This window comes from Leopardus geoffroyi, chromosome B1 (genome assembly GCF_018350155.1).
Source record: "Leopardus geoffroyi isolate Oge1 chromosome B1, O.geoffroyi_Oge1_pat1.0, whole genome shotgun sequence".
Classification (NCBI taxonomy): Eukaryota; Metazoa; Chordata; class Mammalia; order Carnivora; family Felidae; genus Leopardus; species Leopardus geoffroyi.
Genome location: NC_059327.1, coordinates 111898256 through 111925464, shown reverse-complemented (window position 1 = coordinate 111925464; position 27209 = coordinate 111898256). Strand labels below are relative to the sequence as shown.

At 36.2% G+C, this 27209-nt stretch overlaps 1 long non-coding RNA gene across 1 annotated transcript; it reads right to left on the bottom strand.

Annotated features, from left to right (window-relative positions):
- Positions 1-376: 376 nt before the first annotated feature.
- On the bottom strand, positions 377-26513 carry LOC123593796. The gene is made up of 5 exons (XR_006710505.1): positions 26105-26513; positions 12140-12145; positions 7802-7807; positions 6483-6487; positions 377-1635 (listed from the first exon to the last, which is right to left on the bottom strand). It is a non-coding gene; the product is annotated as an uncharacterized LOC123593796 (long non-coding RNA).
- Between the last annotated feature and the right edge of the window lie 696 nt (positions 26514-27209).

Sequence of the window (27209 nt, the reverse complement as noted above, 5' to 3'; positions counted from 1 at the left end):
GAGATCACTACTCTTGGTGCTTCTTAAACACCATACTAGGAAATTGAAATGATTAAATAAGGGGCTACTGACCATCCCATATTAGAATCTACTCTGTAATTAGTTTTTGTTAGGTATATCTTAAATCAATTGGATGTTTCTTTTTAATCTGCTGAATTGTGGCCATGAAAATGATCTCAATTCAATTTAATTCAATATTGTTTATTTGGTAATTACTGTATTTCTATTACTGGAGACAGAATCACAAACTGGCATAAGTGAAAAAGGAAACATATTCCTCGTATAACAGAAAAGTTTGTAAATAAAATTGTTTTCATGTTTGAATAGTTCATGTGTATGTTTACTTCTTGAGCTTTTTTTTTAATTTCCCAATGTCTCACATCTACTTTTTAAAATTGATTCATTTAAAAAGCAAAGTTTGACTATGAGTGGTATCCACATTCCCTAAACTTAAGTTCTTTTAGTACCTCAACCACAGCAGAAAAAGTTTTTACATCTTGTATTATTGGCTATTTTGGATCATGTGTCCATCTTTGAAACAATCCCTGTGGTCAAGATGATGTGGAAACTTAATTGACCAAGTCTGGTTCAATAAGGCATCTGGACTGGAGACTAAGCACTGAGCCAGCCCCTCCCAAAACACAGGGACTTATGGGCATGGAGATAATTTTGGAAGGGAAAATGGAAGTAATATTTCTCAGCCAACACAATTTTCCAAATGCTTGTGGGCTTTTTCTAGCTTTGCATTAATCTAATCCCATAAATTAGTAACTAAAGACAGCGATCTTGCGGTATCATAATCCTTGAATGTAGATTTCAGAAGCGTCAATTTCTGAGGGTCCAAGGCCCAAGTGCTTTCTACTTGCCGTAGACTGGAACGATGTACACCATAGCATGAGATGTGCTGGTACAAATTGCCTCTTTAAACCGGGCTACATTTCAATTTATAACTCTTTACAATGGTCGTGATTGTTTCCTTTGGCTGGAAGGAGAAATAAATAGCAGAGAGAGCTTGGGAGACTTTCTCCAAGTTCCAGTATAATCCTACATTTGCACTCCCATATTTTTGCATTTGTTGAAACTAACATTAGCCTCAGACATATATTTCAATTTTTTCAATCATCTAAGGATTAATATTATCAGACTGTAAGCCATAAAGATTTACTTGTTCACAGATAGAAGGGGTCATCGAAATTTCTCAACCAGGTCCCGAAACTCTAACCTTGGTTGTCTTATTATCTGTGTTCTAAGATAAAGGGATTAACATTTAACAGATGTTTTGCTACCATATAACCAGAACTCTAGACTTCCCAGCCTAGAACAGAGAGATCATCATTGCCCTCCTACATATAACAACTTAGTCTCTTCCACACTACATACCTTGTCGTTTTATTATCCCATGAACTGAGAGTAAGGGAGAATTGGTTTCACCCAAAAAACTTGTAATACTGTTACTTGAAAATGATGACTATGTTCTGGACAGACAAAAATGATTAATTGGATTCCTAGTTGTTTCAAAAGTAGGTTTAGCAGACATAAAATACTATTAACAATAGAGAACAAGCAGAGGGTTGTTGTGGGTGGGGGACGGGCTAGATGGGGGATGGGTCATAAGGAGGGAACTTGTGATGAGCACTGGATGTTGTATCTAAATGACGAATCACTGAATTCTACTCCTGAAACCAATATTGCACTGTATGTTAACTAACTAGAATTTAAATAAAACTTTGAAAAAAAAAAGAGTAAGTTTAGAAGAGAAAACAGGGTCAGGATTTCCAGGAAAAGAGATAGTTGCCTATTCTAAATCTACTAATAAAACATCTTTCTAGCACTTCTGTGGACTGAGAATGAAAACAGATTACAAAGCCTAAGGAACAAAATGCAAAAGCCAGGGCAGAAGACAGAGAAAACATGTTATCTCAGATACTTAAAATTGCACATGCCAGCTTTGGAGGTGTGCAAGCAAACATGCATGACTTGAGAGAGGCAGGCTCAGAAAAGAAAATGAATATGTAAGTTTGGTTACAAATGTAATATTGAGAGGTAGAAGAATTAGACATGCAGCTGGAAAAGTAGGTAGTCATCATACTGTGAGGGACTTTTGATTCTCCAGTGAGAATATTTTATTTGGTGAAAACGTGAAAATCTTTGAAAATTTGTGAGCGGGAAACTTAATATGATCAGAATTGCACTTAGAAGATTCTAGTAATGGCGTGTGAAACAGATTGAAGCTGGAGGAAATGGAGGTTAAAAACTCATAAGCACACAGTTATGTTTAAGTGACAAATAATGGGAAACATACTTATAGTGATGAGAAAAAAAGATAAAAGGAAAAATGCAGGATAGATTTGAATTTCTGGGTTTAGTGTACTTTCCCTGTTATCTAGTCTCCCCTCCTTCCTTCCTTCCTTCCTTCCTTCCTTCCTTCCTTCCTTCCTTCCTTCTTGTGTCCTTTTTTCTACTCTGTATTTTAATTCTTTTAACTAAATTTAATTGATGAAAATTTCATTTTTTTAATGGTTATTTATTTTGAGGGAGAGAGCACAAACGGGGGTGAGGCAGAGAGAGAGAGGAGAGAGAGAATCCCAAGCAGACTCTGTGTTGTCAGCACAGAGTCTGACATGGGGCTCAATCTCATGAACTGTGAGACGGTGAACTGAGCTGAAATCAAGAGTTTAATGTTTAACCAACTGCGCCACCCAGGCACCCCCAAATGTCACGTTAATCAAAGTAAATGAGGTTGGTGGGATTTGTTCAAAAGGTCTCCCAATTCTCAGAAACATTATTAAAGAATTCTCTAGGGCCACACCGAGTATTCAATATTGAGCAGGTGAGTTTAGTTCTTTCTTTGCCATAAAAAAAGGAAGCTGATATATGGGATCATCCGTCAACATTTTAGAACTTGAAAATGCTTTATGTACCTGAATAGCTTTTAGTATACAATAAGACTCTGGATCACTGGACAAAATACATCAAATTTATGTCTGCTGTCAGATATGTGTTCTTTAGGTTTACCTTTTATTTTGAATATTAATCATTTTATATGTTCCAGTAACTGTGTTAACTACTTAATTTCAATAATTTTTATGTAGAATTTAAAATATATGCAGTAGTAGACACAATGACAAAAAAGGAACCCCTATATACCCATCACCTGGCTTTAACAATATTATAGCAACTATATCTTTCTTTTCAAACAGAGCTAAATTCCTACCTTTTTTCACTTCCCTGATTTTTAAAAGATCAGATTTTTTTTGGTTTTTCCTTAAAGAAGATAAATAAAAATACATGTAACTTTCTCCTCTAGGTTATATTTGAAAACTTCCTCCAAGAGAGAACATTAAGATAGTAGTCTATCTTATTTAGCAGTGAAAACAAACTATTAGTTTCTTCTAAATATTTATATATATTTTTTATAGCTTTACTAGTGTAAAAGCAGACTGGAATTTCTCCTGGTATTCACCCGCTGTGATGTTAACTATTATAGTTCTTATGTGAATCAGGCAGTTTTGTCTTTTTAGAGAGTGGATAATTGTGTCATGAGCAAATTATTTGGACAAATGCCAAATGGAATTATCCAGTAAATTATAATCAATAGGTGCTTATTTAATAAATTATTTGTCCAGAGAGTAGAGCCCCATGTGAACCAATAGTCAAGGATTCTGTGTGACCTCCCTTTATGCCGTGACTTGCTTTGTGAATTGGAAAAATCAGTTAACCTCTCAGTGCTTCAGTTCACTCATCTATGAACTGAGAAGAGTAACACTTGCCATCTAACTCACCAGTATTTTGTGAAGGTTAATGAGCTTCAGAGTTTATAAAGTGCCTTTTCTTCTTGGCTTGAAAGCCTCTTGAAGAGTACTAAATATCACTGCTATTTTTTTTCTTATAGATCCAGTAAATTATCCTTTGAAAGACCCATTATATTACAAAATATGTGATAAGATACTTCTAGTAGCATTATCCCACATCTATCATGAGAGGTAAGAATAGTTTCAGCATCACTGCTGTTGAACTGGATTCACATAATTCGTATTATTAGGGTCTGAAACATTTGTGGACCAATAACACATACCTGTTAGGCAGAGTTTTTCTAACTTCAACTTAAAATATTTTAGTTCTTAACAATTTTGTCAAAGGGTTATTATATCTTGATATAATTTTATGAATTGAATATCAAAAAGAAAAAAAATTTTTCCAGTGAACAAATGTACCTGTTGTTCATTGCCACAATGAACAAATAATATTAAGGTCATGACTGAAATCCACAAAAGTGAGATAATTTGCTATAAGTGGAAAATCTGTACTGTCGCTGTGCATTTTATGAAACAGTTTTGCCAAAGCTCTGTTTGAGATAAATAAGAATAACACAAATTTGTAGGAGACTGGACTCCAGATGCAATGCTGCAAATCCTATGTTTAGTGGATTTTAGTTAATTTTGTACTATTTTATGTATTAAACACTTTAGTGAGAAAAAAACATAATTTTCATGCTGTTAAAGAATTTATCTTGGAATTTTAGAAAAGATGGCAATGCTAAACTATCTTTTAACATTTCTTAAATTATAGGTCATCATTTGACTTGAAATGTTAACTCCCATTGTACTTTATATTAGGGTAATATGTGTACGTAAAAAAATCTCATACATTTTTCTTACTTTATTTAAGAAGGATAATAAAGGAAAACTAAAAGGGAAAATACAAAATACATACATTTTGCTCTTTTTATTTCTCTTTCAGTAGGGGAAAGAAACCATACAAAAAGCCTAGAGGAATTCTTCAATTATAACTGTGTTTTTTCTTGAATATGGAAATCAGAGAAACTACATATTACATTTTAAGTTCTAGATAAACATAAGTATAAATCAACATCATTTGAGAGTTTACAGAAAAAAAAAATCCAAAATAATGTTAGAAGTTTTGGGACCTCACCCATCTCAAGACTGTTGCTAGTGGGGAATTCATTTTTTTGGCCTCCGAAAATGATGTGATATATGAAGATAAAATTGAGAAATTTTAAAGATTATCATCAATATATTCAAAATGTCGTTCTTTCCTCTTTCCCAGAAATACAAGCCATTTTCCTAGGTGGCAGTCAGCCTACAGACCCAAGTCTGCATGGACATATATACACTTAACCTGAGCAGCCATTTACATTGTCTCGCTCCTGCAAGAAAAGGTGTGAGCAGTTGGTCCCCTAAAACATATTCAGGGGATGCCTGTGTGGCTCCGTTAAACATCTAACTCATGATCTCACAGTTCATGATCTCAAGCTCCACATAGGGCTCTGCACTGACAGCTCAGAGCCTGGAGCCTGCTTCGGATTCTGTCTCTCTCTCTCTCTCTGTTTCTACCCCTCCCCTGTTTGTACTCTCTCTCTTAAAAACAAATACATAAATTTAGAAAAAAACATATTCAGGTATTATAACTGTGACCAGATTGCCTGACAGCCAAATAGTTTATATAGTCATCCTTAATTTAGAGTAGTTCTTTTCAGAAATGCAGAATTAATGTTTAATATTCTTTCTCTTTTTAGAGAAATGTAATACAGTGCTTCCCATGTGCCAGTTCTCAGACAACCAGGGCTGATTTTGAGCAAGTCCGTATAGTTCAGGACAAAATGAGAAACTGAAGGCAAGGTTTTTATGTATGTGAAGACAAAGTTATCAACAGTCCTATATTGTAAACATAAAACTTTTAGTCTAAGAATCTGCCCTTCTTAATTTTTTGTCATTAAGTGGCTCTCTTCTATCAAATAGTGGTAATGTAGGATAGGCTTTTTAAAAATAAGGTCCTAGGTGCCTCGTTAGCGCAGTAGGTAGCGCGTCAGTCTCATAAAAATAAGGTCCTTACGGGGTGCCTGGTTGGCTCAGTCAGTTAAACATCTGGCTTCAGCTCAGGTCATGATCTTGCAGTTTGTGAGTTCGAACCCCATGTCAGACTGTGTTGACAGCTCAGAGCCTGGAGCCTGCTTCGGATTCTGTGTCTCCCTCTCTTTCTCTGCCCCATTCCCTTCCTCTCTCTCTCTCTCTCTCTCTCAAAAATAAACATTAAAATTAAAAAAATGTCCTTGGTAAAATAACAAGTTAGAAACATTGTTCCTGGTCCCCCCTTAGTCTCACTTTTTAGAAAACGTACTGACTTCTGGAATCAAAAGTCTAAGACTTTTTAGTCTTATTTTTACTGTTTATTTATTATTTTGAGAGAGAGAGTGAGCAGGAGAGGCAGAGAGAGAGAGAATTCCAAGCAGGCTCCACACTGAACCCAATGCAGGGCTCAAACTCACGAACCATGAGATCATGACCTGAGCCAAAATCAAGAGTCAGATGCTTAAACAACTGAGCTACCCAGGCACCCTTAAGACTTTTGTTTTCTTTTGTGTTTTTTGTTTTTAAGTTTATTTACTTATTTTAAGAGAGATAGAGATCATGAAAGTGGGGGAGGGGCAGAGAGAGAGAGAGAGAGGAGAGAGAGAACCCCACGCAGGCTCCACACTGTCAGCACAGAGCCAGAAGCATGGCTCAAACTCCTGAAAAGGTGAGATCATGACCTGAGGGGAATCCAAGAGTGGGACCCTTAACTGACTCAGCCACCCTGGCACCCCAAGACATTTTTGGTTTTAAATGTCACTATAATTCTTTCAGACAACCAAAGAAAGCAATAACTTAGAAAAATGTTATCATTATCTAGAACATATTAATATCAAAAATATTAAAATTATATATATATGTACATATACATATGTAAATAATCTGTAATATTCCTAATAAGATTTTAAAATGTGCAGATTTGTTAGGTGATATGTAAACTCGGTGCCTCTTTTGTTTTTAAATAAATTACAATTGTTTTTAATCATACATAATCTATGATTGCTAAGACAAGATTTCTTTGAAAATATGTCATATAAAAAAGATTCTTTGAAGAAAAATATGAATGCTATATTGTAAATTGATCAGAAATTACTTCCAAGAAGGCAGACCAACTCAGACAGTCCATTCATGTCATCTGACCACTGTCACTGAGGAGCCCAAATCAAAGACCCTGGAATAGTTGACAAGAGTATTTGACAAATATCTAGATGCTCAATTTGGAATGAGTCATTTCAGAATGAAGCTTACCAGTTTTTATGACAACTCCATTTTGGTAAAGGAAGAGAAATTCTGGATTCTGGATACTTTCTACATGCTTAACAAAGATGTGCTGGAATTTGGACAACTCTAATTTTGTTGTGCATCCTGAATACAAGGTTGTTTTTTCTTTTTTTTCCAGATTTCTTTTAGTTACGAAGTGCCCATGTATCACATGAAATGTGGTATAGCATTCTGGCTATTTTCCTATGAAAAATAACCCACTGCAAAGTCATCACAACTTTCTGGCTAGTTACTGTGTTGACCAACATCTGCCCAGAGGAATTGCTAACGTCCACCACAAAGTAAACAAAGCAGAATCCTTGCTGATCACTGATTGACAGTTCTATGAGGCCATATGTTTTGAAATTTGCATTAAGTTTAGGGGTTTGTTTTCTCCCTATACATGAAAAAACTTTGTTACATTGTGGAATCTTTGCTGGGACTAACTTTATCTGCATATTTTTGGTCTTTAGAGACCAAAAGTTAGCACTGGAAAATTCCTGGACAGTGGTTTTAGAGGTACATGGCTATAAAAGAGAAGTATTTCCTTCTTTTTACTGCTTGACTTAGCAAAATAAACTGCTTTTAGTTTTAGAAAATGCAGGCAAGAATTCAATTCAATTATTTTTACTTTAAACAATTTAATCTTTTGCCTTTTCATAACCTTTTACTATTATCTTTTAATAAAGAGAATAGGCTACATAATGGTACTTTTGGCATTGCAAAGAGGTTTTGAAAATATCATTTTCAACCCAATATATATTGCACGCTAAGTACATGGACAGGAAGTTTGGTTTGGAGAATAATTATATCAGGCTACCAATCAGAATATTTGGTCTTCATTCTTTTGCTGACTTCATTGTTTTTCCAAGTTTATTGTGCTACCCATGGTTTCTCACCTATGAAAAAGGGGATCTTAGAAATAAAACAGGGAGAGAGAGAAATGGAGACACTTTAGAATTTTATTTACGTAACAGTAGACTTCCCATTTTCCCTAGAATTTAATGATGTACAAATTCATTGGGAGGTCTGATCTCAAAATAATAATCAAATATGAGAGAAATCGCCATATTAAATAAATCTGTGCTTATGTAATATTTTTATGATAAAATTGAAAAAATATTAACCTATGAGAAAATATTTCTTTCATCTAGAGAGTTCACTGTATATTTTTCTTTTTGTCAGTTTAATTTTAACTTGCATATTTAGTGTTGGAGGAAAAATATTTTTTGGTGAGCAATAAATCAATTCCATCAAGGCGTTGGCATTACATACTTAACAGTCAAATGGTCTGATTTTCATAGGCAAAAGTACCGTCATTTAGCTATCTTGTCTTCTAAAGTAATTCTGACTCAGATGAGTCAGTTTCCTTGAAGGAGGGACTAATGCGGCCATATCTACCTCCTGTAGCCTATTTGACTCATTTAGCTTTGCCACTGCATTTTCATGGGTATCTTTGTCTAGTTTGACTCTATTGACAAGGCAGCAAAGAAACATATTTCCAATGTTAAGTCTCAAGGAAGAGACTTTCTCTCTCTCTTCCCCCAAAAATACCAGTACGAAAAAAAAATCCCAACAGTATGATATTGCCCAAGGATATGTAAAATCGTACTCAGTGCAAGACCTAGAATGTTCTGGAAGTTCCAGGAGTTATACTTTGTATGTCAGAGTCTCAAGTACACCTGAGGATACTCCATCACCCAGACACATGTTCAAGGAAAAGAAGCAATTTACAGGAGACTGGAAGGTTCTCAGAACATTTCATTCTTTGTTTTCTTTTGGAAATCTAAGGCTACAAAGTTGAAGTTTGGTGATATGTATTGGTCTATTCTTCCTAGTATATTACTTTGCTAGGGCTGCCACAACAAACTACCCCAAACTGGGGGGCTTAAACAACAGAAATGTATCATCCCACACTTCTGGGGGAAGAAGTCTGAGCTCAAGGTGTCAGCAAGGTTGTTCGTTCTGGGGCTGTGAGGAAGGACCTGTTCCAGGCCTCTCTTCTAGCTTCTGGTGGTTGGCTGGCAATCTCTGGTGCTCCTTGGGTTGTAGAGGCATCACCCTGACCTCTGCTTTTATGCCTACATGGTATTCTCCTTGTGTGCATATCTGTGTCCAAATTTCTCCTTTCTATAAGGACACAGTCATATTGGATTAGACCGCACCCTAATGACCCATTTTAACTTGGTCAGTTGCAAAAACCCTATTTTGAAGATGATATTCACAAGAACTAGGGGTTATGACTTTAACATCCTTTGAGGGGATCACAGTTCAACTCATAATATCATGTCTCTCCAATTTGGCCTTTGCATTTCAATCCTATTAACTCTAAGAAGATGACACAGAATACAGTATTGGATGTTTTCTATAAGGATTACATCATATAACAAAATAACAGAAGAGATAAAGGCTAGAGAAAGCATTGAAATAGAATCAACTTACCTGATTTTAAATATTTGGATATTTACCTTCTTTTATTTATTTACTTATTTTTTTAATGTTTGTTTATTTTTGAGAGAAGGAGAGAGAGAGAGAGAGAGAGAGAGACAGAGTGTGAGCAGGGGAGGGGCAGGGAGAGAGGGAGACAAAGAACAGCCTCCAGGCTCTGAGCTGTCAGCACAGAGCCTGATGCAGGACTTGAGCCCACGAACCAGGAGATCATGACCTGAGCTGAAGTCGGATGCTTAACCGACTGAGCCACCCAGACACCCCATACATTCTTTTAGATTAAATAAATACCTTCGGAATATGTCTCTACTATTATTATTCATTTATTACCCTTCTCACCTAACGAATCTTTCTATTAATGCACAATTCAAATTTTAAAAAGCTAAATTTTTGCAAAATTTTGGTGTTTTCTCAATCTGATCCGTATTAATAATCAAAGACAGCTTATTCAACGGGTATTTTTTTTCTCTACTAATCTTATGTGTACATTCACAACGACAAATGCAGAGTAGAGAAATATCTCAATTAAATAACACATCGGATATTTATTTCATAGATAAACAGGCCATGACTATACTGAATCCACTGGTTTTCTTTCCAATCACTCTTTGCCATATTAACCGATTTCTCCACTATTGATTGAATCAGCTGTGCAGACAATCCGATTTTGTTGTTAAGACAGCTGAAAACAGCAGATTGACTCCTTTTGATCTGTTTCATATAAACACAATTATTGTCAAAGTGTTCTCAAATCCTCCATCTGACTGCAGAACAGATGGATTTTTTGTCCAAATTTTACTAACAGCAAAAAATAAACTGGACTCTATAATTGATTTGCCTAATAATAATAAAATTTTGACTTGGCAGTTTTAGGAATTAAATCTAAGAGCCAGAAAAACCTCAAGATAGGCTAACTTGACTGTGTCTGGAACTAAATTGATCTAGGATTAATGAGATAAAGTTTAGGAGATAGTTTTTGTTTTTGTTTTAAGAAGCAGCAACATTGGCCTTGGCATAAAGCAATATTAGGGAAATTTAAATCTCTGACATTCCAATGAGCCATGTGTTCCTTCCAATTTTTAGTATACCAAAGTGGTGAACAGGGTGTTCTTGTTCTATTGTGTTTACATTTATTCGGTTAAAGTATATCTCTGAGTGAAGACCAATGATAGTACTGGGTACTTAGCACCTTTCTTTGCTCTCCAAGTGCCCTGCAAATATCATCTCATTACTCTTCAAAACTATCCAGGCAAGAAATCATACACCTCGTCTCAAAGACAACTCTTGAAAACAAGACTTTATATCCTCCAATAAGAGTGTTCACTATATATGTACTTAAAATTCTTCCTCCAGTTTTTATTTTGGAAATTTAGTCAGTGAGTGGGCAATTAAAAAACAAAAAAAACATCTAAACAAGCCAGAAAGCAACGGAATGCCAAGAAGGTATTTGTGGACTACTCTCCAACATGTTTGTTTTAGAAATTAACACTAAACCTTCAAATAACAATGGCTCGGTGTGATTTTCCATGAAGTAACATAAAGCTTTAAGTATTTAACCATACTAAGAATTCCTTTTCTATTTACATAATGATATATCATGTTTATCTTACTAGCCCTGTAAAAATTTTAGTAGCCATCCATAGAGCTCAGATAAAAGTATACTTCCTCTCAGAATCACTAATCTATGTTAATACCTTTTTGGTCAAGTTCCTATAACAGCTCTTAGGATTTCAACCCCAATAGGTCAGAGAAAGAAGATGGGAAAATCCTTAATAAAATGTTGTTAGAAGCTACAGGTGGGAAATAAAGAAGCTCTTGTGACCTATAATCTTATTCTCTCATAAAGTCACCAAAAGAGCACAGCAGTTTCTGCAGTTGAAATTAGACAACACACTAGTGGCTTTTCAATCTCAACTTTTACAGTTCGATGTTATCATTTTCGGTGAAGAACAAATGAAGGATACGGCAGCTCTGCCCAAGATGTTCTCTCTGGGTTTAATCAGCCCACTCAACCACATGAGTGACTCTGCCTTAACAGTATTTTATTCCCATTTATAAACAGTGTGGGCGTTTTGCTGGTTTCTTCATAAACAAACATCAGATTCTCAACATGATCTATTTGAGTTTTATCACTTTTATGCCAAATTTACCTGAAGAAAATTATTTCCTGTTAAATATTTAGTACGAAACCAGATCAATCTTATAATAGTTGTCATGAGATCATAAAAACCTACCCTAGGCATCAGCCTAGGTAGAGTGCAGAGTTCTTCCAATAAGTCGTCCCACCATATTGGCACTCTGTAAAACAAAAGCAAAAGCAGAACAAACAAAACAAGACAAACCCTCCCTGCCCCCACACACAAAACACACACACACACACACACACACACACACACACACACACCTAGCAAAGGGCTATAGGCAAGTGTGTGACCAAATGAGAGTAGTTTGATGATTATGCTCCTTCAGTGGGTGCCCCTTGCCAAAAAGGTAGCAGGCTTTGACTTTGCCCTGTCATTATCACCACTGGCAATGGTGGAAAACTCTTACATTTCTACCACATATAACTGGACCTTGAGAGATAACTGGCTTGTTACTTTATTTTGCTTAGAAGAGTATGTGACTTGCATTTTCTTTGGCCCCAAAGAGAAAAATAATACTTCCTGAAAGATCACTATTGATATTTTTTCTTCCTTTCATAAAACTCATGTATTATGTGTTTTTCCTCTTTGATTTAGGAAGAATATTTAGCAAAATATAAAATACTAGGGTTGAAAAGAAAAGAAAAGAAAAGAAAAGAAAAGAAAAGAAAAGAAAAAAAGTTCCTGAGGGAATATCTAAGAAAGAGTAGATAGCAATCGTCTATGTTTTGTTTTTCTCCCCATTTCTAAAAAGCATGTTATTACATCACATCAAAACTATTTTTAAATGATTTGTTAATACTAAAATGCCTTTTTAAAAAATTTATTCAAACTATCACCTCTAAAATTACTGTCATGAATGAGATACAATGAGTTACTTGTGTTCTGGATAACACAGGCTTTTTTTATACAGATTTACTATTTTTACCTAAAAGTTCATTATGCCGTGGAAAGAGAATATTGTTATTGGAAGAAGACAAAATTTTGTAGATTTAATTTGCTATCAATCATTTGCATAATACTAAGGTTTGGATTTAACATAGGCTCGAGATTTGTCATCTGCAATTTCCATGCATTTACCATGTATAGAACAACTTGTTTAACAATAGTTGACTCTGTGAGCAGTTTACTTGACAAATTATGGCAAATATTTGCTTTCTGAAATCTTGAGAATGAGTTGAGTATCATCGTACTTCCTGTTGGCGAAAAAATAAAATAAAATAAATAAATAGGGGTCTAAGGAAGTGCTATCATTAATTTGTCAGAAAAGCAAGTTGTCATTTCTGAAAATTTAATGTCATTGAAGCTCTATTTCCAATAGCAAAGGAGCACTATTGCTAATAGACTTCAGAGCTTGAAATAAATAAATCTTTGGAATCCTGTTGCATCTCTTGGGGTGTGACATTTGACAGTCTTTTATAGCACAGAACGAAACAAGTTTGTGAGCTGGAATTCAATTGTGGCGTATTGATTCCTTGCATCAGTCATTATTCCCTGCTGATTGACAGCTGAAAATTGGTTACGTTAAGTATTTCATATGTTATATTGGCTGACATTTGCTTGCCTGCTCCTGTGTCAATATTGTTGTAAAGATCTCCAGCTTTATGAGATAGCAATAGACACTGACTGTGGCTTTTGTGTGATGTTCCAGTGTTTTTCCTGACATAATTTAAGACATATTAAAAACCAGCAGCATCTTCCCTCTTGAGAAGCTTAATGCCAATATTATTGTCTTCCAGGGGAAGATCATGTATGCTCATAATCGGGTGCTAATTTCCACCCGTACGCTCATGTTTAGGCATTAGGCACTATAACTGTAAAATTGAGCCTTCTTGATTGATTCATGTCAAGCCTCATCTCGGCTCCTGCAGGGGAAGTCATCCAGCTGACCCTTTTTACACTAAAAGAAGAGATTTGTGTTCCTTTCTTTCACCTGGAACCATCAAATTGACTGAATAATCTGTAATACATTAGTGCTGACATTTGTTAGGGGAGAATTAAACAAGACACAGTAATCATCCCCTAGAATAAAAATTGTGTTTGATTTCCAGCAGAGTTCTATTAAAGCGATGACAGACTCAGTCTCTTCCAAGGTGGAAAATCGTGAATATTCTCTGCATTAATGAATCAAGTTAACACATTAATCGCTTATAAGCCCTTCTTCTCCGGTATGAGTGTTACAGGATAGGAAGGCCCTGGTGTATGGTATGTAGGTGTTTGTAATCAAAGTGAGATTCTGGTGGGAAAAAAATTTTTTTAATTCTTATTGTCTTTTTCTTTTTGGTAGTCTGAGATGTAAAAAGTTGTATTGTTCTCTGAAACATACAAGATTCATCCCAAAATGGCCTATTATCTCCTCTTCAACTCACTTGAGAAATATCACAAAAAGATGGAGTGAGTTAAGTACCCGAGGACTAAATGTGATTCCTGGTTTTCCTTATGTTGCTTAAGTTTACAGTGTCTTCGAATTTAGATCAAGAAATGTCCTTCCATCTCACTCTTCCTGTTCTAAAGCGCATAGGAATCATTGTCACTGAGCTTCATTTGAAGCTGTTCCTGAACAACTGGATTTCATATTCATTGGTCTTCATTCACAGCACCTGCTCATCAACCACGACTGTGAGCATGAAGCAGAATCATATTACACTCCTGAGAGCTCACATGTGTGTGCTCTGTAAAAACCAGTGTTTTATATCTAACTTGTGTAGGACTAATTTTCAAGATGATTCGTTCATAAGTGATTATGTGAGTGTGTTTTCCATTATGAGTTCACACTTCTCAGAAGTACCACTTAAAAACAGACCTTTTCCACTTTTGACTATATTTGTTGAAGCGGTTGTCAAGTTTGTTAATTGGGGTCATTTCAAAGTGCTAACACGCCTGTACTCCAGATACTCCATGCCACGTGTAGCAATTTTGGGAAGAGAACTGAGAAGCTTTCGCAAAGAAACAGCACCTAGAAAACAGAATTCTCCTCTTCCTTCAATGACGGTAAAGGACTCTAGAAACTTGTTAAACTTAAATGGACAATCCATAAACTGGTAGGAATTTCTACAAAAAATAAACTTAGTTTACAGGGATAAAAGAAATTGGTTTCACTTCATTTAATTTGGGAGATTTAGAAGTTTGTTATCTGGCAGATGGAATATATCTAAGAACCTTCAGGAACAAATATAAAATGTACAGCCTATGCCAAGCACCTTGCTAGGCAACGAATCTACTAAGATAAAGATGTGAGGCTTGCTTTCATGGAGTCCACAGTCTTCTGGGGGAGAGAGAGAGAGAGAGAGAGAGAGAGAGAGAGATGCTCACAAAAATCGGTTAAGTGCTAAAAGAAAACTCTGTACAAAATGTTATTTTAATACATGGTTGATGACCTCACTAGTCTGAACTCCAATTTTGTAAATAAAAGCACATGCATTCGTATTTTAGTATCATTTTTGCACCTTACAGAGGAAAACTATGATGTAAAAGAGAATGATATGTAATTTATGGAATCATAATCAAACATTTGACAGTTTATCCGGTGTGCATGAACCAATTTGTTGACAAAGGCTCCTGCTGGAAATGGAGAACACCCCCACCACATTATAAGTTTCCATAAAGGCACTTTTGAGGGAAATATGGGCAGTTCCCCAGTCACCAATTATCCTTTCACCTTGTAAAACACGGTGAAGAGCTTCAAAGACCATACATGTTCATGTTTTCACAGAAACTACAAAGTATATCATGATCAAGATAATCTATCCTCAGTCACTGAAGAACAACACAAAAGAACACTACACATGGGACAAGAAGCCAGATCCTTCTAACCTAAAATTCCTGACCCAGAAAAGAAGTTTGGACTACATAATTTCTGATAGGATTCCTAAGCTAAAATCCAATAATTTCATGTATTATGTTTAAAATGATAAAAATAAATCTAAATGGAAAAGAAAGGTATAATGTAGTTAAAAACATGTTGCAATAAGGAAATTTGTGATTTAATACTATATGAGTAATTAGAATATAGGTAACTGTAATCTGTCAAACACTGTCAAAAGCCTGAAACACAAAAGTAAGACCAAATCTCTGTCATGTGTGTTTGTATGAGCAACAGGCAGAGAGCAGGAAAAGAAACCAAATTACACAACCTGATAAAACCCTATTAAAAAAGCACATAGAGGGGCACCTGGGTGGCTCAGTTGGTAAGCATCCGACTCTTGATATCGTCGGCTCAGGTCGTGATCTCACAGTTCGCGGGTTTGAGCCCCACATCGAGCTCTGTGCTGACAGCTTGGACCCTGTTTGGGATTCTCTCTCTCCTTCTCTCTCTGCCCCTCCACTGCTTGCACTCTCTCTCTTTCTCAAAATAAATAAACATAAAAAGAACAAAAGCATGTACAGATTGCTATGGCAGCTCAGCAGGGGTAATAATCAACCACATGGGTGACAAGAAAGGGGAGAGCCAGAGGTGACATTTTAGTTGGGTGGAAATTAAACAATGTGTGGGACTCCCAACATGGCCAAAGTAGGAACGAATGGGTATTCTAAGAAGATAGTTGTAATTGGCCAATATCCCTTTGCTGAGAAAATAATCTTTCTAAATAATTTAAGTAAAAAGGAAGTTAAAATAGGGACTTATTTAACTTCTAAATTTATAGGACTGAAGAAAGACTGAACTGAGCTTTCAGCAATGACTTCTAGAATCATACCAGAGCCAGGCCACAAAGGAACTGCTATTTTTTTTTTTTTTCTATAGTCAGGAACTACTTGGTCAAGAATGCATTGTCACTGCCCCTATTAAGCAAAAAAATGCACAAGCTACCAGACCAGGAAACCACTGTTGGCATGTAAACTCCAAAAGGGCAGGGATATGGTGAGCCCTGCCCACTGTTATATCCCATGGACCTGGAAGAGTGTCTGGCATGTGATAGGTGTTCAAGAAGTAAATGTTAAATGAATTGAATAAGTAGACTTGCCATGCCTAATATGTTTCACTCCAGCCAGTGAACTTCCTGGAGCCTGCTTCTCAATACCCACCACTTGAAGAGACACTAGGAGATCACCAATGCTGAGAAGACAAAATGCCTTCCCAATACTGCTTGTTAGTCAAGACAGTTGATATTTCAGAAGCATGGCCCCTGCCTTACCTTGGCTTTCAATCTTAGGTGACTACATCGGATTGCCAGAACCTAGTCGCATCTAGGACCTCCCGTAAAAGCAGCCTGACAGCTTTTAGCTCTTTAGCTCTTCAACATAGAACAGCATGACAAGAGAGGTGAACAGTCCATCACCTGGGCTCCTCACATCCATGCTTATCATACATAAGCTTAATAGCAATAAGGAGAATAACAGCATTCCCCCATCTATCATACACCCAAAATGAATAGAAACGTAAATGTTCCACTCCCTATTAGAAAGTGGACGAGAGACAGTAAAGTATCCCCTGGAATGATAAGTCACTCTGAGACCAAAAAATGAAGCAAACCACTCTATACTGTTTACACGGAGTTTCATTCAGGGTAATTTACTGATGGGTGGGAGAGGATCTGGCAGACAAATGATCCTGACTCTATGCAGCTATTCTCAGCAACTACTCTTCCCCCAGTCTGGACCTCAACTCACAGCTTTTATAGAGAAAGGGGCATTGTGGTAAGGTGGTTATCTAAAGTAGCACCATCTGTGTGCCAGTCATGTCTCCTAGTTACCTAAACAGGAGGCTTCTGTGTGTCACTTGAGGGAAGATGGAAGCAAACTCCTGCGGGAGGTCATTGCATGAGCATGAACAAAATAGAGGGTCAAGGATGGAGTCCATGCTGTAGCACTTCTACACCCCCTCTCCAAAGGTGGATACAGTTTTATCCATCACCGTATTTATCTCTGTTAATTTCATTTCTTTTTCTAGTTGAATTTGAATCCTGTCTTATATTGCAAACCAGGTACTAAATAAAGAATTTAACAACTGCAATCATTCACTATATAAAAGAGGGTGGGAAAAGAAGAGTAAGTGGGATTCAAAAACTCAGTCACTGTAAAAAATGGGCTCAGGTGAAAGTAATGAACTGACCCTAGTGAGCCTATACCACAAGTTGGCCAGGGGTCAAGCTGTGTAAACCGACTATACTCTGGCCCCACTCTGGTTAGGAACCACCTGGCAGTGGATGTCTACTCTGCCTTCACTATCAGTGGAGAGAATTTGTGTCCTGCCCCAACTGTTACTTTTGGGACTTCAGCAGTGGTTTTTGTCATCCTGATGTAGGGAAACAGGACCAGGGAAACACCAGGGATAGAGGGCCTCATCCCAACCCCAAGCTTCCTGAGATATGGCTGTTTGATGCTTCTTCACGAGGCCTCCCCTTTCTACCCCTTGTATCTCACCCTGCCACACACACACGGAAGAACTTCCACGCCATTTGAAGACAGGGATGGGTGGAAAATGAAAGCCAAAAGTTCATGTCACTATATCTGAAATCCTCTTATCGCAGGGACATTTTTCACCTGTACATTTCTTTTTCCGTATAAATGCACACACCATGGATAGTAACGCTCGTCCTTCTTTCTACAAGTGACAATGAATTCAGAGTTGGAACATGGTAAGTTTCATCCTTCAATAGACACTGCATGTTCCCTTTGCTCCCAGCCATGACACACAGATGATTACTGTCATTTTATAAGGAAGAGTAACACAAACTTTAATGCCTGATGAATCCGCCTCCCTGGGTTGATATGTAGTATTCCCTGGGAAATGTTAACACAAGATGGTCTCCCAGAGGCCTTTGGAATGCAGACATATTCTTCCTTGCCTGTGATGTGTAGCAATAATCTGATTAAGAATGTCCTCAGACTGTTCTTGTTACTAGTCTCCTGACCATCCGGCCAAACTATTATCCAGTGAAGAGTCCCTTCTCTGGCCATTTCTCCTTTTAGAAATCTGTTTCTAAAGGTTCTGCTGATGGGAAGATTTGCCCCCTTAAGATCCATTTCTGAATATGGCTATAATGCTAGACTCATCCACCTCTGGCTGGGGAAGCATATATTTCACAATGATCTATAAACCAGTAAATTGAGTTTATTGGAATCCTCTATGAGGCCATAGGTAAAAGTGGAGGAAAGGAAAAGTCAGCAAGAGTAGGTAAAATATGACTAAAAGACACCTTTTCAAGCAATAAATTTGTGATTTTAGAAAGTGCTCAAGTTTGATCTCATTTGAACAATGTCAACCGCGGCATACTTCCAACTCCATGGCTCTCCAGTGAATGAGAAGCAGCCAGGATCCATGGTGTCGCTTGGTGTCTCCTAGCCAGGTGTTCAATACCTTCCCGAGGCAGGCCAGCAGAATAGTCATTATCACAGAAAGCTTTATTCCAAACTCTAAGAGGCCTGGTCTGTGATCTTGCTATTTGGCAACTCTTCACACATTTTTCTAATCTTCAAGCACCATTGTATCAGGTGGAAAAGTGCTTTCACCGCAGCCCAGACAAGCTCAAGAGTCTTCTCTTTCTCTGAGACCCACAAAAGTTGCCAGCATTAAGAGGTATTAAGTAAATGGGTTTTAAAAATACAAGTATGATTTAAATTGCCTCTAAATCTAAAGAAGCCCAATAGGTATTATGCTTTGTTCCTCTTTTTTATTTTTATTCATTTATTTTGAGAGAGCATGCAAGTGGGGGAGGGACAGAGAGAGAGAGGGAGAAAGAAAATCTCAAGCAGGCTCCACACCCAGAATGGAGCCTGACACAAGGCTTGATCCCACAACCGTGAGATCATGAGTCAGACGCTCAACCAACTGAGCCACCCAGGCATCCCCATTATGCCTCGTTTCTTAATGTTAGTTGATGTAAAGTCTTACTAGTGTTCTTTAATGCTTGAGAAGACTACCTTACATGGTGCACACTCTTGGATCTTCACAAGCTTCACCAATTTTTATGGCGTGCCATTCTCACCTCTTTGCACGCAAGTGTCTTACCTACACATTGATCATAATTATGTCCTGCCCACCAGCTTCTAGCAGCACACAGACCTCCATGAATTGGGCAAGCACGATACCCTATATGATGGGCAGATGATCAGGGTCCCTGTAGAATAAATTATGATGAAGAACCAGAATGTGACATACTCGAGTAATGTGGTTATACTATGGTCACTGAGAGATGAAAACAAATTGCTTCTGGAATTCTCTACCTCTTGGGATAGAAAAACTGCATTTTCCAGCTAAGCTGTTGCTGGCCTGGTGTTAGAAGCTGGGTTAATGTTCTTCAATAAAGAGACAACTTCCGGAGCAACTACTGATATTGGAGTTAACAAATGACTAAATTTGTAATAATCCACCAATTAGCAGAGGGAAGAAAATTATCTAATGACCTGATAGAATATGTAGGCCTGGGTAAGAACTAAAGAAACGGTGATATGTAGGAGTGGGAGAGGGACTTTGAGAGGTGACCCTCTGCTTCTGCCTCGCCCTTAAAATGTTCTATCACAGATGCAATCTCATCTAAATTAGAAACTGATATTGAAGGTCTGGAAAGAGATTTCTGAATAATTGGCATTTGTTATTGTGTGAGGTATTTATAAGGTATTCACACAAAGTATGTCCAGCACTGTAGCATGGGTTGCAGTATAAGATATTCGGGGTTATTTGAATCCCTGTAAAGTCCCTCTTCCAATTTGGGGGTCAAAGTATTTCCCAATAAATGCTCTAAAATTTACAAGGGTCTGGACAGGTTCAGGACATAACCTATGTTGTAATTCAGTAATTCAGAGTCAGACTGGACAATCTATTTAGGCTATTTTAACTAGAGGTGATAAGTAATTATTCTTTTAGGGCATCCAAAGGTGATCATGGTCTTCAGATGTCATCTTAGTCTGAGAATTTACAAGCCTGAATTTGAATTTCTTGTTTAAACCTACCTGAATGTTTAGAAGTAGCTAAATTTCTTGTTTATGCTTCCAAGATCACTGGTACCCTAAACCATTTTTGCATTCCCCATTTTTTTCCATAATGGTCCAATGAAGCAGTCATGTAGTGTGTCAACGCCTTACCTTCGTGTGCACGTTTTCCAATCTGTCTCAGAGGATAATCTTAGTAATCACTTTATCTCTGTATGACATAGATAACCAGACTCTCGTCTTTTAATTAATGAGATTCAAACTCAACCTGCCATTGTTTTCAGTGTTTTATTTTAAAATTTTTCTTTCATTGAAAACATGTGTCTATTTTCAGCAAAAGAACAAATACATTAAATAACTTTAGACATTGGTGGGGTTTTTTAGTTATTATTATCTTTTAGTTGATGATATATTTGTTTGCCAAAGGGAGTTTATATTTGTGGTCATGAGGTCTGATCAATTAAATTGCACTCCTTACTGAGGGCCTTATAAAAAGATTTCCTCAACATTCAGTGAGATGAAGAAAAGGAGAACAATTGGCAAAGAGATAAATTACATCGTTAAGGCCTTACCTTCATGGATAGCTTCTCATTCTACTTTTGTAGAGATGCTACTCCTCAAAGTAATCGTAGATCCCATATTGTCTAAACCTTTCGTTTACAGCAAAAGAAGCTACGGCTGCACCCCATCCCAATTAAACACTTCATTACATACTGTCTTATTTTCTAATTGCCTCTTGCACGTATTCCATTTCTAACAAGACTGTAAGCTCTTTGATAGCAGAGATAATTATCTTCTGTGTTTTTTTATCTCCCTCACAGCTCTTAATACTTGTTGATTAAATGATTGATTTAATCAAGGATACTCTCTGTTTTATCCCTTATGCTTCCAAGATCACTGGTCGGGTCACAGATTGAAGCACTCATGGCAGAGGATATTGTTAGTATATAAAGAATTCTAGGTCCTCTGGATATAACGTACTTGGTTAATAAGGTAACTAAATAATGGGAAATGACTTCAGTAATTAATGGAATAAAAATCAAGAGGAAGGATTACAAAAAGAATTTGTAAATTCGAACATGTATTAGTTTTCCAAGACAGTGATCATGATACAAATGGGCTTTAATTTACTATAAAATTGCTAGAAAGTTATAAAATCCACTGTCCGCTTATTATCTAAAGAGACAATGTATGTGTCTATGTACATGTATATACAGCAACATATATAAGAAGTCCAGACTGCTTTGCATACTTTCTGCCAAGTACTGCACATAGGAAATCAATAGCTTAAGATTGGTCAGGGTACACATATATGCCTTAAGTATTTGACAAAAAGTTCATAGAAGTATAAAACGATAACCTCTTCCAAATTGTGAGATTTTGTATTTTACAAATGAAAACAGTGAAGCATAGTGTATCCAAACACTTTGATGCTTTGTCCAAGTACACACGTTTATTAAATAAATTTAGAATCAGACTAATTGGTCATTTTAATGCTTTTCCTATTCATTATGAAGGCCATGCAGCTGTCATGTGTTTGAAGATGTTTTTAATAAACACTGAACCAAATTTAAAATAGTCACCCTCTATTCAATTATTGTTAATTACATAAATGTTGATTTCATTTGTCACTTTGTGAGTTGCTTGAAGACAGAGATTCTGCCTTATTCTTTTTAACTTATCGTGATGGTTATAAAGAATTACACATAGCAATTGGCCATTAAAAATTTGTTAGAGAAAAAAAATATCTGATGTGTTTATGTTAGCAGAATTTCATCCTCCTCACTATAAACTTGTGCCATATAGCCACTGTAGTACTTAATCAAGGCTCTAAGTAAATGGGACAGTTTTACACATGTATCCTTTTCCCGGGGTAAAAGAAAAGGCAGAAATAGCGCACAATTTCTATACCATGTATTTTATAGACTCATTCTAATTTTTCTCAAAAAACTTTTCTAAATTTTTAGACAACATTACAGCTAATTAGACACTTACCTGCTATTTATTATTTTTGTATATTACTTTTGGGTCAATTTTTTTTTGGGGGGAGTCAAATTTAAATGCTAGAGAATTAGATGTCTGTGTGTAATAAATGTGTAATGAACTTTTAGAACAACGGGATCTTTTGTACAAGCAATATATATTATTTTTAAATACTTGTTTTTGAAAAACAGCACATAATTTTCCAATTTAATGTTTGATGTGTAGATTATGGGAAGATGGTGGAGGTGACAGCAGTATAGTTTTTGGATCTTTCTGACTCTCGCATAAAAACAAATATTAAATATAGAGCAAAGACAATAATACTTGGACAACATTTACAAAAAAACTGGGTGATGAGGTCGATCCCTCAAAACAAAATAGAAGGGAGAAGGAAAGAATCATCAATAGTTGCGAAGTCTGTTTGTTAGCAGCATCTGTGAAGGAGAAAGAAGGAAGCAAGAAGGTGTCTGGAAGACCTGGAACAAGAGAACCCCCAAGTATCCAACAATTAATAAATGGAAATAAATGGAAAGCGTGGTGGACCAATAAAACTGAAACTGGGTGGGTTTTGCCTATTCTGGTCCACGTAATTGAAAGTGGTCCAGTCTTGGGGCGCCTGGGTGGCTCAGTCGGTTAAGCGTCCGACTTCGGCTCAGGTCATGATCTCACCGTCCCTGAATTCAAGCCCCACATCGGGCTCTGTGCTGACAGCTCAGAGCCTGGAGCCTGTTTCGGATTCTTTGTCTCCCTTTCTCTCTGACCCTCCCCCGTTCATGCTCTGTCTCTCTCTGTCTCAAAAATAAACATTAAAAAAAAATTAAAAAAAAAAAAAAAAGAAAGTGGTCCAGTCTGAAAGGAGCTGTAGGGGTTTGCCCTATAAACTTTTGAAACTAACTAACCAAACCTCCCGTACAACAGAGGACATCAGCATTTCAGAGAAAGTGCTGTGAGTGGAACAAAAATCGAGCAAAAAGGACAGTAAAAGAAAAGGGAAAGAGAAGATAAGGAAAAGAAAAAAGTAAAGTAAGGAAACAGACCTAGGATATCTCAAAAAAAAAAACTGCCAAATATTTAAAACTGGCTGAGAATATCAGAAGAGGGGGCTCAGCAGAGTTAGAAAAGCCTTGTGAGCCTGTCAGGAAAACTAAATTAATGCGAAAAGGAAAAACAGGAGAGTATTGAAGTCAAATCCTACACAAAGACATTGTTTTTAAAATGATGAGAATAAGGAGCAGAGTAACAGTCCAATAGTAAATGTAAGTGAACCATAGAGATGTTCATTTTTAAGAAGGTCAGAATTGCAATGTACTATTTCAAAGGAAGCTGAAAGACATTGTTTTGGCTATCTATTGTTGGGTAACAAATGATCTCAAAACGGGACTTAAAACAATCACTTTACCTTGCCCATAATTTCATGGATCAGGAACTTGATCAAAGCTAGTGAGGACAGTTTGTATCTTATCCACATAGCATCGGCTATAGCAACTGGGGTTGGAGGATGAAATTTCAAAGTAGTTTCTTCATGCATATGCACGTGTGGTGTCACTGTAGACATACTGTATTGGTCAAAGCAGTCACCTGCCAGCCCAGAGTAAAGGGGAGGAAAAATCGACCCTACAATCATTCTTAGCATCAATGGGAAAGTGTCAAAAGTTACAGGTAGTCATCTTTAATGCATCACAGTCATTAAGAATATAATACAAACTAATAAAAGTAAAAGAAAATCCAACATAAAAATCAGTGGAGTCCCTGCAAAAGAACAACACAAAAAGCAAGAAAACAGAAAATATATTAAAAGAAATTATAATTCAAGAAAAATGTGCTAAAATTATATTTTAAATGGGACTGCTATTGAAAAAGCATACCTTTTGCTTAAGAATATAGACACAGACAGAATGGTCAACAAGTCATATTCTAGGAAACTTACTGGACATTAAAGGGAAAAAAATATTAGGTATGAGGACAAAAAGAACATATGGTTAAAAAGGAAAGAATTAAAATATCATCAGACTTTTTTTAACAAAGATTATTTTCTTAGAGCAGTTTTAACTTCACAGCAAAATTGAGAGAAAGATGCAGAGATTTCCCATATACTTCCTGCACCCCCACATGCATAGCCTCCCACATTGTCAATGCCCTTCACCAAAATGTACATTGATTACACTTGATGAACCTACATTAAAACATCATAATCTTTCAAGTCCATAGTTCATCTTAGGGTTCATTCTTGGTGCTGTATGTTCTATGGGTTTGAACAAATATATAATGACACGTATCCATCATTATAGTATCATATAGAATAGTTTCACTGCCCTAAAAACCCAAGGTACTCCACTTATTCATCACAATCCCCTCAAAAATCCTTGGCAGCCATTGGCTTTTTCACTGTCTCCATAGTTTTATCTTTTTCAGAATGCTATTTAGTTGGAATCATATACTATATAACCCTTCCAGATTGACTTCTTATTTTAATAATATGTATGCTTCTTATACTTAATAATATGATTTTCCTCTGTCTTTTCATAACTTTATAGTTCATTTGGTTTTAGTGCTAAATAATATTTTATTGTCTGGATGTACCATAGTTTATCCATTCACCTAATGAAGGGCATCTTGGTTTCTTCCAAGTTTGGGCAATTGTTAATAAAGCTGTTATAATCATCTGTGTGCATGTTTTTGTGTGAACATAAGTTTTAAATTCCTCTGGATGTAAACCAAGTAATGTGATTTCTGGATCATATATATATATATATATATATATATATATATATATATGGTAAGGGTATGTTAATTTTGTAAAAAATTTCTAAATAGTATTCCAAAATGGCAGTACTATTTTGCATTCCCACCAGCAATGAATAGATTCTTTTTGTGCCATATCCTATCAGTATTTGATATTGTCAGTGTTCTATATTTTGGTCATTCTAATAAATATGCAGTGGTATGTCATTGTCGTCTTAACTTGCATTTCCCTAATGGCATACAATGTAGAGCGTTATCACACATTTTTAATAACAATGCTTTATGCCCGAAGAAAATAGAGTAATATATTAAAGATGCTCAAGGAAAGATAATGTGAGTCAAATATTTTATAGCCACCAAAAATGTCCTTCGGTTCAGAAGGTGTAGATAAACTACTATTAATATGTAAGAATTCATAGAATGATGTTCCCATGAGGTTTCATTCAGGAATCTACTGAACACAGTGGTGCAGACAACCAAAATGTCCAGATAGACATAGAGCTAAGTACTGATAGAGAGCCTTGATTTGTGTTAACAAACACTACACAAGAAGTAAAAGGCAGGAAATAATACAATATAATGGGTATAATCTAATAATGCAATTGCAAACAAACATAAAAAATAATGAGGTAGAATATTTCATACCACTCCCTTTTGCCTGCCAAGTGGCTGTGGAGAGATCTGCAGCTAACCTTAACTACAGAGAACAAACTGAGGGTTGCTGGAGGGGAAGTGGGAGGAGGGTAGGCTAAATGGAGAGCACTTGTGATGAGCACTGGCTGTGGTATGTACGAGATAAATCACTAAATCCTATAGGTGAAACTAATATTACACTGTATGTTAACTAACTGGAAATTAAATAAAAACTTGAGACAAACAAATAAATAAATAGGTAGAAAAGGAATAGCATATGTCAAATTTTAACTGTTAATGGTAGTCATAACTTGTGCTGGTATTGATATCATTATTCTGAAATTATTGTATGTGAATAATTATAGGATATTCTAATAATAGAAATCAGGACAGTAGCTGCTTTTGGAGGAAGAAAAGAGGCTACAATTGGAATGGGGCTCAGCTAGGGCAATCTTTAATAATTCATATTCTTTTCTAGAACTTTATCCTAAGAAACACTTTAAGAAGATCATCAGATAAGTGTACAAAGATATTCACTATATCACTAGTCACCATATCAATAATTATAAACAACGAAAATTGTTATTAATTGTTAGTTGGTTTAATAAGTGATAATTCATCAATACAATAAAATGTTATAACATTAATTATAAGCAAAAGGTCCATAGCATATTATTATTTTTTTAAGTTACAGATTTTTGTTTGATATCTTTAGACATGAATAAATACAACATCATGTATTTTCTTTGAGTGACAAAACATAAAAATTCTACATTTTTGGGTGCCTAGGTGGTTCAGTAGATTGAGTATCCATCTCTTGAGTTCAGCTCAGGTCATGATCCCAGGGTTTGTGAGATCAAGCCCATGTTGGGCTTTGTGATGACAGCATGAGTCCACTTGGAATTCTCTCTCTCTCTCCCCCTTTCTCCACCCCTCCTGCACTCTGCTCTCTGTCTCTTTCTCTCAAAATAAATACATAAACATTTGTTTTAAATCTACATTTTCAAAGGAAATTCTAAACTTGTGTATTATTCTAAATTATATTTTCTTACCACTTTATTCCATGTCATTTCATTCCATAAGAATTTTGAGTGGTTATTACACTAAAATCTAGACTAACACCATGCTAAAAAATATAACAAGAGATATGACCTGTTTTAATAGATTGAATTTAAACAATTCTAGCCAAATTATCAAATACTATGACCAAATATAAACAAGCTGCTAAAGGAGAACAAAAGGGAGATATTTGGGATATGTGAGC